This window comes from Puccinia triticina, chromosome 6A (assembly GCF_026914185.1).
Source record: "Puccinia triticina chromosome 6A, complete sequence".
NCBI classification, from domain to species: Eukaryota; Fungi; Basidiomycota; class Pucciniomycetes; order Pucciniales; family Pucciniaceae; genus Puccinia; species Puccinia triticina.
The window spans coordinates 1,681,030-1,696,937 of record NC_070563.1 but is presented as its reverse complement, the minus strand read 5'-3'; positions in this window follow the sequence as shown (position 1 = coordinate 1,696,937).

Below are 15,908 nucleotides of genomic sequence, written 5' to 3'. Positions count from 1 at the left end.
ACTACATAAACCTTCACGCTCTCGGAAATCACAGCATTTCCAACTGAAGCCTAACTTACAGCAAAGGCAGGCAACCTTGTGGTTATCCCTGTACCCCAACACTACAAACATTTATTATTTTGCTCAAAATAAAATAAAAGTCAACATGGAAAAAATAAAACCAAAATTTCACTCAGGGGAACAAACTGAGGCCCCAATTATAAACAACTAGAGGCCAAGGCGGCTTTGCCGCTGCAAATTCAATGGCCATCCCACCACTTTCAATCACCCTTTCCCTTCACAGGCTAGCCATATTACAGCCATTCTGAAAAAGCTTGGCTTTGTTGGAAGGAATTTCCACCCAAACTTTGTCTTGGATTTGCCAATAATCACTGGCAAGGTTGGACATATGTATATTCATGCCCACCTCATTCTTATATGCAGGGTGCATATACCGCAGCCAGATACCCTCAATCATCTCCTTCCTTTCTTTTTTGCCTAATTCTGAGTTCAGAATCAAGCGATTTGGCTGATTTTACCCTGGATGGCACACTGATCCTGTTCGCGAGGTTGGATGGTGCTGGTCCCAGCGGCCGGCGTGTTTTTTTTCTGCTACCAAACAGCTCAATTGGTGGGATCCTGCAAGCAACTGCGCTTGCAGGTCTGGATAGCATGTGTCGAACCTTGATGTTGGATGCACATACATTGGCAAATCCAGAAGGAATTTCCCAAAGAAGCCAAGATTTTTTGGAATGGCTGTATATAGGCAAAAATGATTTTAAAACTGGCTAAGTAGCCTGTTGTGAAGTATCCCCCATTCCCTGCTAAGGAACACAAACTCCATTGCATCCCATGCATGCAAAAAAACCAGATTTCTCATTCAAATCAATTTCATGCAAAAAAAATGGATTGCACAAGTCTTAATCTGAATAAGTCAAGCCCTGATGTTTCTGTGAGACTGATCAATATATAGCAAAAATGATTAAAGAATATAATGACAATTTGATTATGATTCATCTAATCACTTCATACTCCTCCATATGCAAGCAATCTCTGTCCATGAGCCCCGCTGTAAGACTCAAAAGTGGTAATGAAACCCTTTTGCTGAATGGTGAAGGGTATGATGGAGTTGCAAGCTCTGCCCTTCTGTTATCAGTCAACAAGACCCACCAAGCTCAGCTTGGCAAGTTTTATTAAGTGATAGGTCTGGTCTGTTCCAGATGAAATCTGTTTGACTGCAACGTGTAAGTGTTTCAATTACTTTGTTATAATGGTTGAATTGTTGTTATAAGGGTTGATTTATTGTTATAAGGGTTGATTTATTGTTATAAGGGTTTTTAGGATTTGAGTGTGGATGAGTGTTGGGTGACTTGTGAGTTCTGGGTGAGGAACTGGGGAGCAGACCACTGGGGGTGGAGAGAGCTCCTTTTATAGACAAAAGTGGAGCCCCAAAGGGGCTTGTGGGTTAGGGTTTCAGCTAATCTAGACAACAGGGTGAGGGATTTTAGCTGGTGGGAGTAGATACAAATGATGTCATAACCCCTCAGGGGCGCATGAATGGTGTCAGAATATACAACAGAACATTCTAAACATGCCAGGGGTGCATACATGATGTCAGAATATACAAAAGAACATTCTAACGCATGCATGAGGTGACAGTAGACTGCATGAGCTGTCATACAGGGGGAATTAGTGTATACACAAAGCCTGAGGCTGCAGAAACAGTGTAAATGATGTCATACTATGTATATAAAGGAGTGTATGTAGTTAATATGTAATGAGTGTAGCCTGACAGGGAGATGTATGTTTGTATCCTGTGATGTGTATAAGTGTACTACTTTAAAACTTGGGTTGAGGCCGGTGACAGCTGGGTTACTGGGGCTGGCCGTGTGATAGGTGTCCATGAGGGGTAACTTCCACACTAGAGGGGGTCCAGGGGTACTTCCAGTGGTGACCAGGGGTGAAATTGGCCATAGAATCCATTTCTGGGGTCCATTTGATGGTATCTTGAGGCCTAGGATGAGTAATTATGTGGCATAGAAAAACTTTTTATTTTTCCACTTTTCCATCTACCACATCCTCCCCCAACTTATTGTCTGTCCCCAGACAATTTTTGATGTGAAAAGTGCTTTCTGTAAACTTTTGAACCTGTGAAATGGTGAATTTAGGTGGTGATTTGCAGGATCCTTGGAGAATTGGCCATTTTGACGTCTTCTGGGCCACATGGCTTGAGAGGCTGCGCAGGGTGAAAATTGGCCAAAAAATTGATTTTTGTCAATTTTGGGATGTTTCTTGACAAGAACTTTTTGTTGGTTCTGGGAGTCAAAGTGCTGCGCGCAGTCTGCAGTCTGCAGTCTGCAGTTGCGCAGTAGTGATGCTTGTGCTGTGGTGGCGGCCGCAGCTGTTGCTCTAGCGCCTTAGGGTGCGCGCTTTTGAAGCCGCGCGCCTCGGTGTACAAGTAGTGATTGGGTAATTGACCCTGTTGTAGCCCAGAGGGCTACGCACTCCGAGACTCGCCGCAGTCGCGGTATCTTCTACATCCCGGACTTGTGTCCGGGCTGGTGTGTGTGTGAATCAATCCATATCTGTCATTAGAGTTCCTGAGTCACATCAGACCCCGCCCCTGATGATTGGTTGGTCGGGCTTGGGGCCCGGGTACACAGTGCTGATTGTGCCTGCCTGTCCAAGCTCCCGTTCGGTCTCAAGTGTTTACTCCCTACCCCGCCACGGGGTATGCGTATGTACATATATCGGCTTTACGCTGTAGGGGGGAGGATCTATATGTTCTCTGCCAGCAACCTGCCCTTCGACTTCGCCAATCTTCCGACCTCTTTGACTACGTCACCGGTGCTCAATGAGGGCTTCGATTCTCAAGTCGACTCTCTTCACCTCGGACCACTTTCGTCATATGAGGTGGGTTCTTTTTCCGTTCTGCTGGTGGTTCTTTTGACTTGGGGCCCATTATTTCTTGGTTCCAAAGAATACGAAAAAAAAGAAATCATTTGTGTATGCAAGATCTGACAGCTGACAGCCCTGTTTTCACTTCGACAGCGCTTCTCGTACCACCGCCGCGGACAGCTTTGCCTTCTGGAATCAATAGCCCATACTCTACGGTGAGTACAGATCTTTCTTTTCTTTCTTTTTCGCCGGCGCTAAGACGGTGAGACTGACGACCGTCTCTTATCTTTCTCTCTTCTTTTTGCTCGGTTCCATCTAGAATCGTTACGGGCCAAGTCGAACGACATGCTCGCCTTCCAATGAGTAGGTCGTTCGATTCTTTTTGGCAAGTCTGGGAGTGGTTTAAGAGGGCTATATATCGACCGGTGAGTCCCCGCTGAACCCGGTAGGGTATAAAAGACCTCCCCCCTCTCTGCTGAATTTTTCTGTCCTCAACCACCATCTCACTCCCATTCGTCCAGTATACCTATTTCTCCCCTACTCCTTACCCTTTGAGGAACCAAGGAGCCTCTTCTGAGACCTCGCGTTGTGTACATCTCTTGTTATTTATATCGTTCCCCTACTACGGTGTTGCTGACCCGTACATATACTGTTACTTCTGCTAGCCGGGTTTGTGCGCACAAATCCCCATCCTGATCATGGATGGACCTTTGTCTTTATATCGGGCTGAGACTACCACACCAGCCCGTAACCAATAGACCCAACAACGGTTGGAACCGTTTGAATGGCTCAGCGGGCCTCGGAATCGGGTCGGTCGGCTGCTGAAGCTCGGGTTTCCACCATACCCGCACGGTCGTCATGAACGGAGCCGCAATGGTGAGTCCCAATACTTTATCGGCACCAGGGCTTCTTTTTTTTTGGGTATTAGTATTGTATTGTATATCCAATACTAACAGAAGACTTTCTTTTGCCGGTACATTATTGCCCCGCGTCACCGTCCGAGTTCCCCGGACCCCGTTGCGGGTTCGAAACCCTGTCCAAGCGTTCCTCATTGTTTGATTTTTGAGTATATCCGGCGTCTATTTTCAGTTATGAATACACCTAGTTGTAATAGATTAAAAAGCCTTGTCCAGACTGTTCTTCAACATTTTCCTCGATCCAGCCAAAAAAATTGAAAAAAATCTGAACCCAAAAATTAAATGAAAGCCCCCTCCCCCAACTTATCAGGTTGTCCTCAACCTCAAAGAAAGTGAGTTATTTGTAAGAAAGAAAAAAAGTAAAAAGAGTGTGGTTTTTTTTAAAAAACAAGTGTTGATAAGCACTTTAAACTCTTGCTGAGGAGGTAGATTTGGTTGGAGGTTTCCATAGACTTTTGAGATATTCTGAATTGTGTACTATGAGATTGATGGTGGGAGGACGGTGATAAAAGAGTGACTTTTTGAAAGAATGTGAGTTCCTCCCCCAACTTGAAAGATTTAAGCCCCAAGAGTTTCAGAATTTAGAGCTGATATCTGTTTGTGATGATTTAGAAAAGAGAAAAATGATAATTGTTTAACCAATTCCAAAAAGGAGCCTTGGGCGGTTGAAGTGTGTCTGAAGTTGTCCAAAGCGGTCGGGCGGAATCTTCAGTGACGGTTGAACCAGGAGCTTCCTGAGTGAGTAAAATAAGCAAATAAATTGATTCCTTTGTGATTCAAGATGATATAGATCATTGATTGATCCTTTCAATTCTTGTTTAGGTTCTGAATGGTATTCATTGTGTTTGGAATTTGTTTTTGTTGAGTTAATATCTGGTGGTACCGGCGCAGGCGGCAAGATAAAAATGTCTTCAGAGGATGTACAGATTGGATTTGGGCTGGTTGAAAATTGTGATTCTGTTGGGTTAAGATCTGCAGTAGTACTAATACTTGGGTTGCATATACTGATATTCTTGCCTTCAATTTCTCCAGGGTCTGCATCTGTGGGTCCTGGGGCTTGAAGGGACAGTTTGTTGAAAATTTCTTCTTGTTGATCCAAGTGAGGTTTAAAGAGGTGCTTGTTGAAAATATTGCTTCCTGGTTTGTTGATATCTTCAATCAAAACTATAGCCGGGAAGTGAGAAAATTGAGGATCCTGAACTTTTGTTTCTGTAAGGATAGAATCTTCAATTTGTGAGTCATGGTTGTTGATTTGAGGCGTCTGATGATCCACAGTTTGGTTTTGTTGAATAGATTGATCCAAGATTTCTTCTTCATCCATGCTGGTTGTCATACCCACACTGATTGTTGAATCCACACTGTCCAGGCCAAAGTCTGATATTTCAATGACAGTGTGTTTAAGCTCCATTTCTTTATCCATGAAGTATGCAGTTGATGGTTTCTGGTTTGTTGCCATATACAGTAACTGGATTGTTGAAGCTGCTGTTTCAAGGACTGATTCCTGAGAGTAATTTTTCAAATATGTTTCCTCAATTTCAACCACAGGTTCCATAACATCCATGATGGCATCCACACAATCCATTGGAGGTTCTGCACAATCAATGTCTGGTTCTGTATTGTCCGTTATTGTACCTTCTGGAAATTCTAGTTGGTTGGATGGTTGTGGATATTTGCAGGTACCAGTTGAGGTGACTTCCAGTCTAGGTTTGAGTGAAGCCAGCTCCCAAGCCCGGTTGTTTTCTTCCACATAGCCTTCTTCTATCCGTACCATTTCCATTTCTGCCGCTGCAACCAGGTGGTCCCATTTGGGTGCTTTGAAATTACCGTCCCGTCCTTTTGGAATCTTGCCACTGTTGAATAAGGTTTGTTTGATGTTTCCCTGGCTTTCTCTTGAAAAAGGACTCAGGAATACCATGCCGGGGTCCTCGTACATGATGCTATTGTCGTTTTTACAAGATACTGGAGAATCAAAGTGAACTTTTCAAGATAGGTGTTAAAGTCTTGATGGTCTGACATTCCTCTCCTGGATTGTTGTTCTGCCACCTCGTATAGATCCTCCATGGTATACATCAAGTCATCATCAAATGCACCCCAGGTTTCAACCATCACAGCTTGTAGAGTATCCCAGTTGCATTCTTCATAACCGTCCATATCCTCGATTTGGCACTTCAGTTCCTCATTTTGTATAAATCGTCCAATTTGAAGGGCTCTTTGGAATTTTGATGCACCAACCCGATCAGCTGCCTTTTCATATCAACATAAAAAGTTGAAGAATTGTGTTCCCTCGTAGAATAGTCCTTTTTCCTTGATGATAGTTGGCTGAGGTTGATAACTAGGTCCTTGGCATGGTGGAATTGGTTGAGGTTGGTAATATGTTGTTTGTTGATAACGATGATTTTCTGAATGTTGTCTTTGTTGAAATTGGTGTTGATATGTGGGTTCTTGAATGGCTTCATTCTTGTTGATTCCATAAGCAGATGGTTGTTGATGTGACACAGTGCCTCTGAGTGGAATATTCTGGTTTTGTTGAGTTTCATCTGAGTCACGTAAGTTTTCTTCAGCAGGATCTCTGAATTGATTCTCTCGTCCTTTCCCTTTGTCTTTCCTTGGCCAAGTTGAAATTGTATTTTCCATATTCCTAATCATAGCTGGAATTCCTGTAAAAGGCCTTTTCCTTGAAGTGGTTTCTGGAAGAATTGTATCTTCAAAATCTGGTACGCCAAACAATAAATTCATGTTGATTCTTGTTGATTCCGTAGTTTCATTAATATGACAATTGTTTGTTAACTGTTACTTTGCTCTGAAAAAGAAACAATAATATATGGTCTCTGGTTTCTTTACCAGGGCAAATTGGGGGTTTCTTTCTAATATCTAAAATAACTTTACCGTACTGGGAAACTTCTTCTAACAGTATCTGCTTATCCAAATTCTTCAGGTATTACTCTTGCCCTTCTTGAGGTCTTATAAGCAGCTGATTCCTTTGAATGATTCCGGAGCTCTCTTCTACCAGGTTCCTAGTTATCCAAATTCTTCAGGTCTTACTCTTGCCCTTCTTAAGGTTTTATAACTGGCTGATTTCTTCGAGAGTCTCTTTTCAGATCCGGTGGTTACACGTTTCTTTTCAGAGGTTCGTAATCAGTTCCTTGGATGGTTCCTAATTAATTGGCTAGTTTGTCCAACAGAATAACTGAATATGCCGTTGATTGTTCTAGATTTGTTGATAAATTTGATTCTTTTCGCCACTAGAAGTTCAGATCCTTTGACAAGTCCTTCTGGTTTGAGTTGAAATTGGTTCCTGGGATGGTTCAAAAGTTGACTAGTTGTCCAACAGAATAAATGAATATGCCACTGTCCATACTAGAGTTGTTGATGGGCTTGATCCTTTTTACCAGCAAAGTTGAGATCCTTCAATGATTAATTTGGGTTGAATTGAAGTTCGTTACACGTGGTTGATCAAACAGGATTATCGTATCACGTTGAGGACTCCCTTGTAAGACTCAAAAGTGGTAATGAAACCCTTTTGCTGAATGGTGAAGGGTATGATGGAGTTGCAAGCTCTGCCCTTCTGTTATCAGTCAACAAGACCCACCAAGCTCAGCTTGGCAAGTTTTATTAAGTGATAGGTCTGGTCTGTTTCAGATGAAATCTGTTTGACTGCAACGTGTAAGTGTTTCAATTACTTTGTTATAATGGTTGAATTGTTGTTAAAAGGGTTGATTTATTGTTATAAGGGTTTTTAGGATTTGAGTGTGGATGAGTGTTGGGTGACTTGTGAGTTCTGGGTGAGGAACTGGGGAGCAGAGTGGGAGTAGATACAAATGATGTCATAACCCCTCAGGGGCGCATGAATGGTATCAGAATATACAACAGAACATTCTAAACATGCCAGGGTGCACACATGATGTCAGAATATACAAAAGAACATTCTAACGCATGCATGAGGTGACAGTACACTGCATGAGCTGTCATACAGGGGGAATTAGTGTATACACAAAGTCTGAGGCTGCAGAAACAGTGTAAATGATGTCATACTATGTATATAAAGGAGTGTATGTAGTTAATATGTAATGAGTGTAGCCTGACAGGGAGATGTATGTTTGTATCCTGTGATGTGTATAAGTGTACTACTGTGAAACTTGGGTTGAGGCCGGTGACAGCTGGGTTACTGGGGCTGGCCGTGTGATAGTTGTCCATGAGGGGTAACTTCCACACTAGAGGGGGTCCAGGGGTACTTCCAGTGGTGACCAGGGGTGAAATTGGCCGTAGAATCCATTTCTGGGGTCCATTTGATGGTATCTTGATAAAGAACCCTGATTATTTTTATTGATAAGAAACAAAAGCCAAATCTAATGACAACAAGAGGTTAGAATAGGTGATGAGAAGAGCGACAACAATTAGGATGTAGAAGAGAGATCATACCCGATGATGAGGATTAAGATGCAGCAAACAACTAGACAATAGAGACAAAGGACAGGACACGGAAGCAAGAGTGGACTGATAATAAACAGGAACATGGGTTAGCAAGTGATTGATATGAAAAGGAGGAAGAAGGAGATTGCCAAAAGCCGGTCGATGTTTTCTTCTCACCAAGTTGGAGCTAGGACGAGACGTCCAAGAGAAGAAAGATCGGTTTTGAGTTACCAATGAGAGAGTCGACGATGTCAAAGAAGACGGGAGTCTTAAGGCGATGAGTATCGCTGAGAGAGAGAGTCAAGGAAGTTTTCTAGGAAGGGGAATGGAAAGGGGAAAGTGAGTTTTGTCGGCAGGTTGAGAGAGAAGGGATGACTAAGTCCGCCAGATGAGATGACTACCGGTTGAGCTTTTGATTTGAATCATCTAGGTTTGAGTTGATGATAATTTGCGTTTTGGGCAGTCCGCAGCTTGAGATTTCACGGAGTGTTACATGCAAGTGTTGGGGATTTGACGTCGAGTTTCAACACCCCCCTCAACTTGGTGGGTAGAAAACTAGAAAACATTTCTCTTTGAGGCGGTGTGGAACTACTCAAGGGGGAGAATAGAGCTTGGAAGGGAAATGGATAGCAACACTAGTACTAATGTAAGCTATGCAAGGGTGCTGATGAGGCTGCCTTCCTGACTAATGCTGAGGGGATGAGAGTAACACCAAGAAAAAGAAGAAAAGGTGTGGCTGATTTCTGCTTGATCTTAGGAGCTAGTACTATGAGCTTTAACTACTGACTACTGAGGGTAAGAGAGTTGGAGGAGTGATGAGTGTGGGGAATGCAATGGCAAGGTTCAATGGCAAGGGGTTGATGAGAATGGGCACTTTATAATTTCTGTATCTAAAATTATCTATAAATTCTGCATAAGGTACAAGTGAGGGGGGAAAGACAGTTCTTATATGAAGGAAGGATGAGCACAGACAATAAGGAGTTCTGGCTATGAGAATGAAGGTTGTACAAATGAGGAAGAGTGATGTGAACATAGTAACAGTATGTAATGATGAGCAATGCTGAAAGGGGAATGCTGGTTATGGGAATAAAAGAATGTACTAATGGGGAAGAGTGATGAGAACATAGTAACTACTTGTAATGATGAGCACTACTGAAAGAGGTAAGCACAGATCCAATGATGTAATGTGTACAATAGGCATAGTACATAATGAGGAATGTATGTAAAGGGTTTAGTATGTGAGAAAAAATATGTAAAAGGAATTTACTGTAATGATTCAAGTAGGTTACTAATGAAATGAGTATTGTAACTAATGAAGAATGTAGGTTGTCTGTAAGTCTTATATCCTTATATAACTACTGAACCATTGAAGATAAGGGGGTACTGTGTATGAGTGACTATAGGTAAAATTTGGCGTAGAATCTGAATATGCAATAATAATGAAGTATTTGTGAAGGGTTATGGGGAAATGGGAACTGTAATGATGAAATATGTAAAGAAAAGCAATAAAATACTACTTGTGGTTTGGAATGGAGCACCACATCCTCCCCCAACTTATTGTCTGTCCCCAGGCAATGCACCAAAGAGAAGAGTGATCCAGAAAGAGTTGAAGAATGTTGAGTCCAAGAATCCAAAGTCCAGTGTTCCTCCAGAAGGTGAAGTCCAAAGTCCTGAGTAGTAGTCCAAATCCAGAGTCCAGTGTCCAAAGCCAATAGAATCCAAGTATAATCCAAGTCCAGTATATCTGAGTCCAAGGTATCCAAGTCCAATCCAAAGTCCAATAGTCCTATGTATCCAGAGTATCCATAGTCCAGTATCCAATCCAAAGAGTCCAGTATCCAAAAGAAGGTCCAATTATCAATGAGGGTTGAATGTATAAGAAGATCTAACTCTGCTGAAGGCAATATCCTTGAGACAGACACATATTAGACTAAATTCCACTCTGATGAATAATTTTCCCGCCTAACTGAGGCTAAGGAAGAGCAATGCAATGATGATGATGATTTGATGGGGTTGATAAATGTAATTTCTGAAGGTTGTGAATGATTTGGAGTTGAATGACTGAATTTCTGAAGTGTCTGAATATATAATGTAAAGTTCTGTAAAGAGAATTTGAAGTCCAGGGAGGTTGATAAGCTGTCCAAAGAATATTCTTGCTCAAATTGGGTGGTTTCTGAGCTGCAATGTGTTGGAAGAAATTGATTATAATGGTGAAGGAATGAATGATTGGATTGTTCGTTGAATAATTCCTAGCATATAGGGTGAAGATGATGAAGAAAATTCCAGTATTGTGGTGGTTGGATGTCCAGTAATTGCTATGGGATGGTAAGGAATGATGATCCGTCATTAGATTCATTGATGGAGGAGTGAATTATTGATGATGAATGAATGATTGATCCTGGAATGAACGCTTGATTCCATGATGGGGAATGGAACATGTGTTCATTGTGTGTAATGTCGAAAGAGGGGTCCTGTTGTCTGAGCGGGGGCTCCAAGCGGGAAACGCGCGTGCGGAACGTCAACAAGAAGAAAAGGAAATGGTCGACCCGTATCTTCGGAACAGCTCCATGAATTTTCTTGAAACCAAGCTCATTCGAAAGAGCCGATTCTCCAGATTAAAATGGTATATACTGATTATTTTTAAGGGTTGATTTTCGGTTGTGTAGGGCCGATTAAAGATCCAAGCGAAATCCGCGGGCGCGTATAGTAGTAACACCGCGTAAATATAAGGTAATATGTTTTCGGTATAACTTGGATTTCCGTTGATGAAAAGTTCTGATTCCGGGCTCATTCAAAAGGCAAGAAGGAGGAGATGAATGGACAATCAAGCAATATTAAAGATTAATTCGGCCGATGGGCCGCCGTGGACGCTGAATGAAAGCCGTAAATGAGGCCGCGTAAATCCTAAAAACACTTTGAGCGCTTATAATTCCAAAACTGCTTGATAGAATCGGCTAAAACCAAATTCAGACGAAAGCCAGGATCGGAAAGGTGAAACTGGAAAGGTGTAATATGTATTTTGAAGTCGGCCGAATTGTTATTGAAACGCTCCAAGGTTTCATTACAATTTCCGCGGTTTCCACTGCAAAGAAGTTGAAATCCAAGGGATACATAATGAAATAAACCAAAGGTACCGCCGAGGGACTGCCCAAATGAACTCCTGCGTCTGAAAAGGGTGTTTAGATGAAATGATCGCGGTATTTACGCGCCAGGAGATATTGGAAAAGGGTAGATTAAACTGGGTCGAACACCAGAGTCAAAAATTAAAAGAATGAAAGAGAATCCGCGCCAAACGTCTTCGAAAGGTGAAGGCGTCCATGACGTCATAAAATGAAGAAGAATGAGTATCTATAAGGCCCCAGGTCGTTGGCCAACGGAAAAGTTCCGTTATCGCATTCGATATCCGTAATGTTTGCCTCCAGCGCCACTTCCGTGCCCTCATCGCCGAAAGGTATCATTGAAAACTCGATAGATTCTTCTTCCAATACGTCCATATCATCTTTGCAGCTTGACAAAGAGGCTGTCATTAGACCTTCCTACGAAATCCCCTTTTCTATTCGCAGAGCGCACTCGTTTGTCGACAATATTCATGCGTACAATGCCGGTATGAGAGATTCTTTTAATCCTGAAGAAGTCGATGCCTTGCGCCACTATATCCAACAAGGACTCCTCGCCTTCGCTTGTGAGGACCTCGACGACCCGGTTGCCGCACGAAACGCACGCCTTAAATTGTATAGCCGGTTCCACGACGCTTTTACACATGTATGTCGAATGGATTCCAATGTATATGAATAAGAATTTGAAAAGAAAGAAGATTGATTATAATACTGATATTTTTCCCTGTTTCTATAGATGGATACCCATTCAATCATAGATGCCATGATAGCGGAAACTGAAGAAAGGAATGCCCTGGAGTTGTTAAGGGTGAGAGACCAAGTGGAAGAGGAGGAAGATGGTTGGAGGGTAGAAGCAGAAATGGAGAGGATAAGAGCTGAGGGTAAGTTCTATTTTTTTTTTTTTTTTTTTTTTATTCTAGTAAGGTTATGCTTAAATTTTTTTATTTTTTATTTTTTTATTTTTAGATAAGGAGAAGGGAAAAGAGAAGGAGAAGGAGGAAAGTGAAATGGAAGAAGGTGATGTAGTGATAAAAGAGGAAGAGGTGAGCTTTTTGATTTTTATATTTAGTTATTTTATTTGAGAGTGTTTGAAACTGATTTTTATTGATTTATTTCCGATTTGTTTATAGATTTTATTTTATTTTGTTTTTATGTTATTGTGTAAGAAGATGAGAAAGAGAAAAGAGAAGAGAAATGAATTGATTATTCCTTATTTATTGTTTTTACCTGGAGTGGTATTCCTTGACATGAGTTGCAGCAAACCTTCTGGCCAGTTCTTTGCCATCTAATTCTTCCAAGATATAAGATCCTCCTGGATTTTGAGCCTTGATTCTGTAAGGGCCATTCCATTTATTTTCAAAGAGCTTGCCAAACTGAGAGTCCAAAGATTTATTATACACTACTACTAATTGACCTTTCTTTAGTGGCTGCCTTGATGTTTTCTTTTTGTTCCAATAGTCCACAGAGTTCTTCCTGGAATCCATAAGCTGCTGGTGTGCTTGCTGCAAGATGGTATCCCTGTTTTCAAGCTGCTGAGTCCTAGCCAATAAAAGATCCTGAGTTGATTCTACCTTTGACCAATCCACTCCAAAGAAGGTTTCCAATTCTAAATCAATGGGTAAGATGGGGGGCTGTCCAAGAACTAGCTCATAAGGTGAGTAACCAGTTGATCTCTTGGTGGAAATTCTGTCTGCAAATAAAACTAAAGGTAAATAATTCCTCCACTTCTTGCCTTCTTTTCCACAGAGCTTGACCAAGGTATCCTTAATTGCCTGATGTCCTCTTTCTACCATACCATTTGCTTCAGGATAATAAGGGGTGGTGACTTTGATTTTGATTCCAGATTCCAGAAGGGATTTTTGAAATTGTTGTCCAAATTCAGAGCCTCCATCCACTGTGACTGACCAAGGGGCTCCATATCTGTAGATCCAGTTGTCCAAGAACCACTGAGAGATTTTCTTTGCCTGAATCTTTTCTAGTCCAACTGCCTCTACCCATCCAGAAAGGTCATCTCTTGCAATTACCAGGTACTTCCATTTGCCAGCTTTGATGTGAACTGTATCCAAACTGACTCTTCCAAAGATGGTTGCTGCTCCTGTAGGTTTCTTGGGTTCCATTGGCAATTTTGAACTCCTCTTCTGGCAAGCTTCACAAGACTGGACCCACTTGGTAACACCTATTTTGAGTCCTGGCCACCAAAATCTGAGTTTAATTCTTCTGTAGGTTTCAGCAATACCTCTGTGGCCTAAGGATTCATGAAGGGAATTGAGGATGGATTTCTGAGCTGAAGGAGAGGTGACTACTATCTGGGAGAATGGTTTGTTGATCCTGTGCAAGACTTCATTGGAAAGGAAGAAGTTGGCTGATTTGTGCAAAATTTGCTTGAATTCCAGGCTGCTGCATCCTGGAGGTTTGTTCATGGTTGAAAGGTATTCCTGGAGATGCTTCCAAATTCCTTGCTGCAAGTTACTTACCCCCTCCCCCAACTGAGCTGATGTCCCCAGAAGCAGGCCAAAAGAAGAATGTTTAGTTCCAAATCCAGGATGAGGTTTGATCCAGGTTTCATCTTCATCAAAGCTAGGACAATCATCTTCATCAGAATCAGGGGGTCTTCTTGAAAGTCCATCAGGTAAGGTAAAAGTTTTTCCAGGAGTGTGAACAAGGTCATAGGAGAATAACTGAATAAATCCAATCCATCTGTTCATAGGGGCATTGGGAAGTGAAGGGTTGTTGATCATTCCAATAAGGCACTGGGCATCCACTCTGAGTTGAAAATGTTGACCCCACAGTTTGGTTTGAAGTTTCTTGAGGATCTTGGCAACACCACAGAGTTCTAATTTGGATTGTGAGTACTTTGATTCCCTGGGTGAAAAGACTACTGACTCATATAACACAGGCCTATCCAATCCATCAGAATCCTGTTGAGTAAGAACAGCACCTGCAGCAATAACACTGGAGTCCACTGAGAGTTTGATTAAGCCAGCATCAGGTCCATAGTCCAATTTCTTTAGGGTGATATCAGTTCCAACAATCCTTTTAAGGTCCTCAAAGGCATCCTGGCAATCTTCAGTCCAATCCCAAGAGGAGTCCTTCCTGGTGAGTCTTCTGAGTGGAGCAGTTAGGGTTGAGTAATTTTTAATGAACATTCTAACATATACACAGATACCTAGGAATCCTCTGACTTCTGAAGGAGTGGTGGGAGTTGGCCAGGTTTCAATTTTGTTGAGCTTCTTGATGGATATCCTTCTGCCTTCCTTACAAACCACATGGCCAACCAGATCCAGAGCAGGTACACAGCAAGCAAATTTCTTCCCAGAGATGGTGAGTCCAGCTTCTTCAATCCTGAAAAGAATCCTTTCCAGAGTAATGGCATATTTATAGATAAATCTTCTGATCTGGGGGTTGTCCTTTAGAGTTTCTTCATTGTAGTCAGAGGTTGGTCCTTTTATACCTCCATCATCCACAAAGATTCCCATATGTTGAGGTAATTCATCCTGTAGTATCCACATCATTTGGGCCTGGTAAACTGCAACTGAATTGGTGGCTCCTTGGGGTAATCTGGTAAGTTGAAATCTTCCAAGGGGTGTTTCAAAGGTGGTCAAAGGTCTGGATTCTGGAGCTAATTCTCTTTCATCATATCCTCCCATAATATCACCTAGTCCATAGCAAGCCCTTCCAGTGAATGATTCAATGAGTTCCTCTGTCTTTGGTGGTAGTCCAGCGTCCTTAATGGTGACTTTGTTGAGTTTCTGAAGGTCATGTACAATTCTGAGCTTACCATCCTGCTTCTTTACACAAAATATAGGGCTGGAATAACTGGAAAAGGATTGTTCATAGAGGCCAGTGCTGAGTCTTTCCCTTACCAATTCTATAACCTGGTCCTTGATGGGTGCAGGAATTGGAATTGGTTTCTGTTGCCAAGGTTCATGGGGAATGACTGGAATAATATAAGGCTGTCCATAGGTGTGTTTAAGAAGGCCTCTTTCTGTTTCCACAAAAGCCAAAGCACCTTGTCTAATCACAATTATCCATACCAGCAGGAGATATTCTTGAGGAGAGAGCCATCCAGGAGGTCCAAAGTTGATGAGGTCCAGCCTTTCTTGAGTAATCTTAGAGGTAGGAGTGAATGATGGAGGAAATGGGTTCAAAGGAGTGAGGTAAGGATCTCTGGAGAGTGGTGGCCTTGATAATGGGGGATTGAGAGATAATGGCATTGGTTGGTTTACTGGTTTTATTTTTTTTAGAGTTGATTTATACTTTGCTGAATGAGTGACTACAGTTTGTTGCTTTTGGTTGTTTTCCAGGGTTGCAGTTGTAAGGGAAGGGAACTGAAAACCTGGTCTCAATCTAAAAAATTTACCAGTCCAGAATTGGAAGGTATGCTGGTTTCCCACTTCTGATTACTGGGGAGTATGATTGGAACCAAAAAAGTCTGACCAGCTGAATCCATGATTGAAAGTGCTTCTCCTCTGGCTCCATTGTAGTTGATGTTAGCTGAGACATCCATCAAGAAAGGCTTTCCAATAATCATCTGAACTGGTCCTTTGGCTACCCAGAAATGAACTGTCCTGACTACTTTCCCAATGGT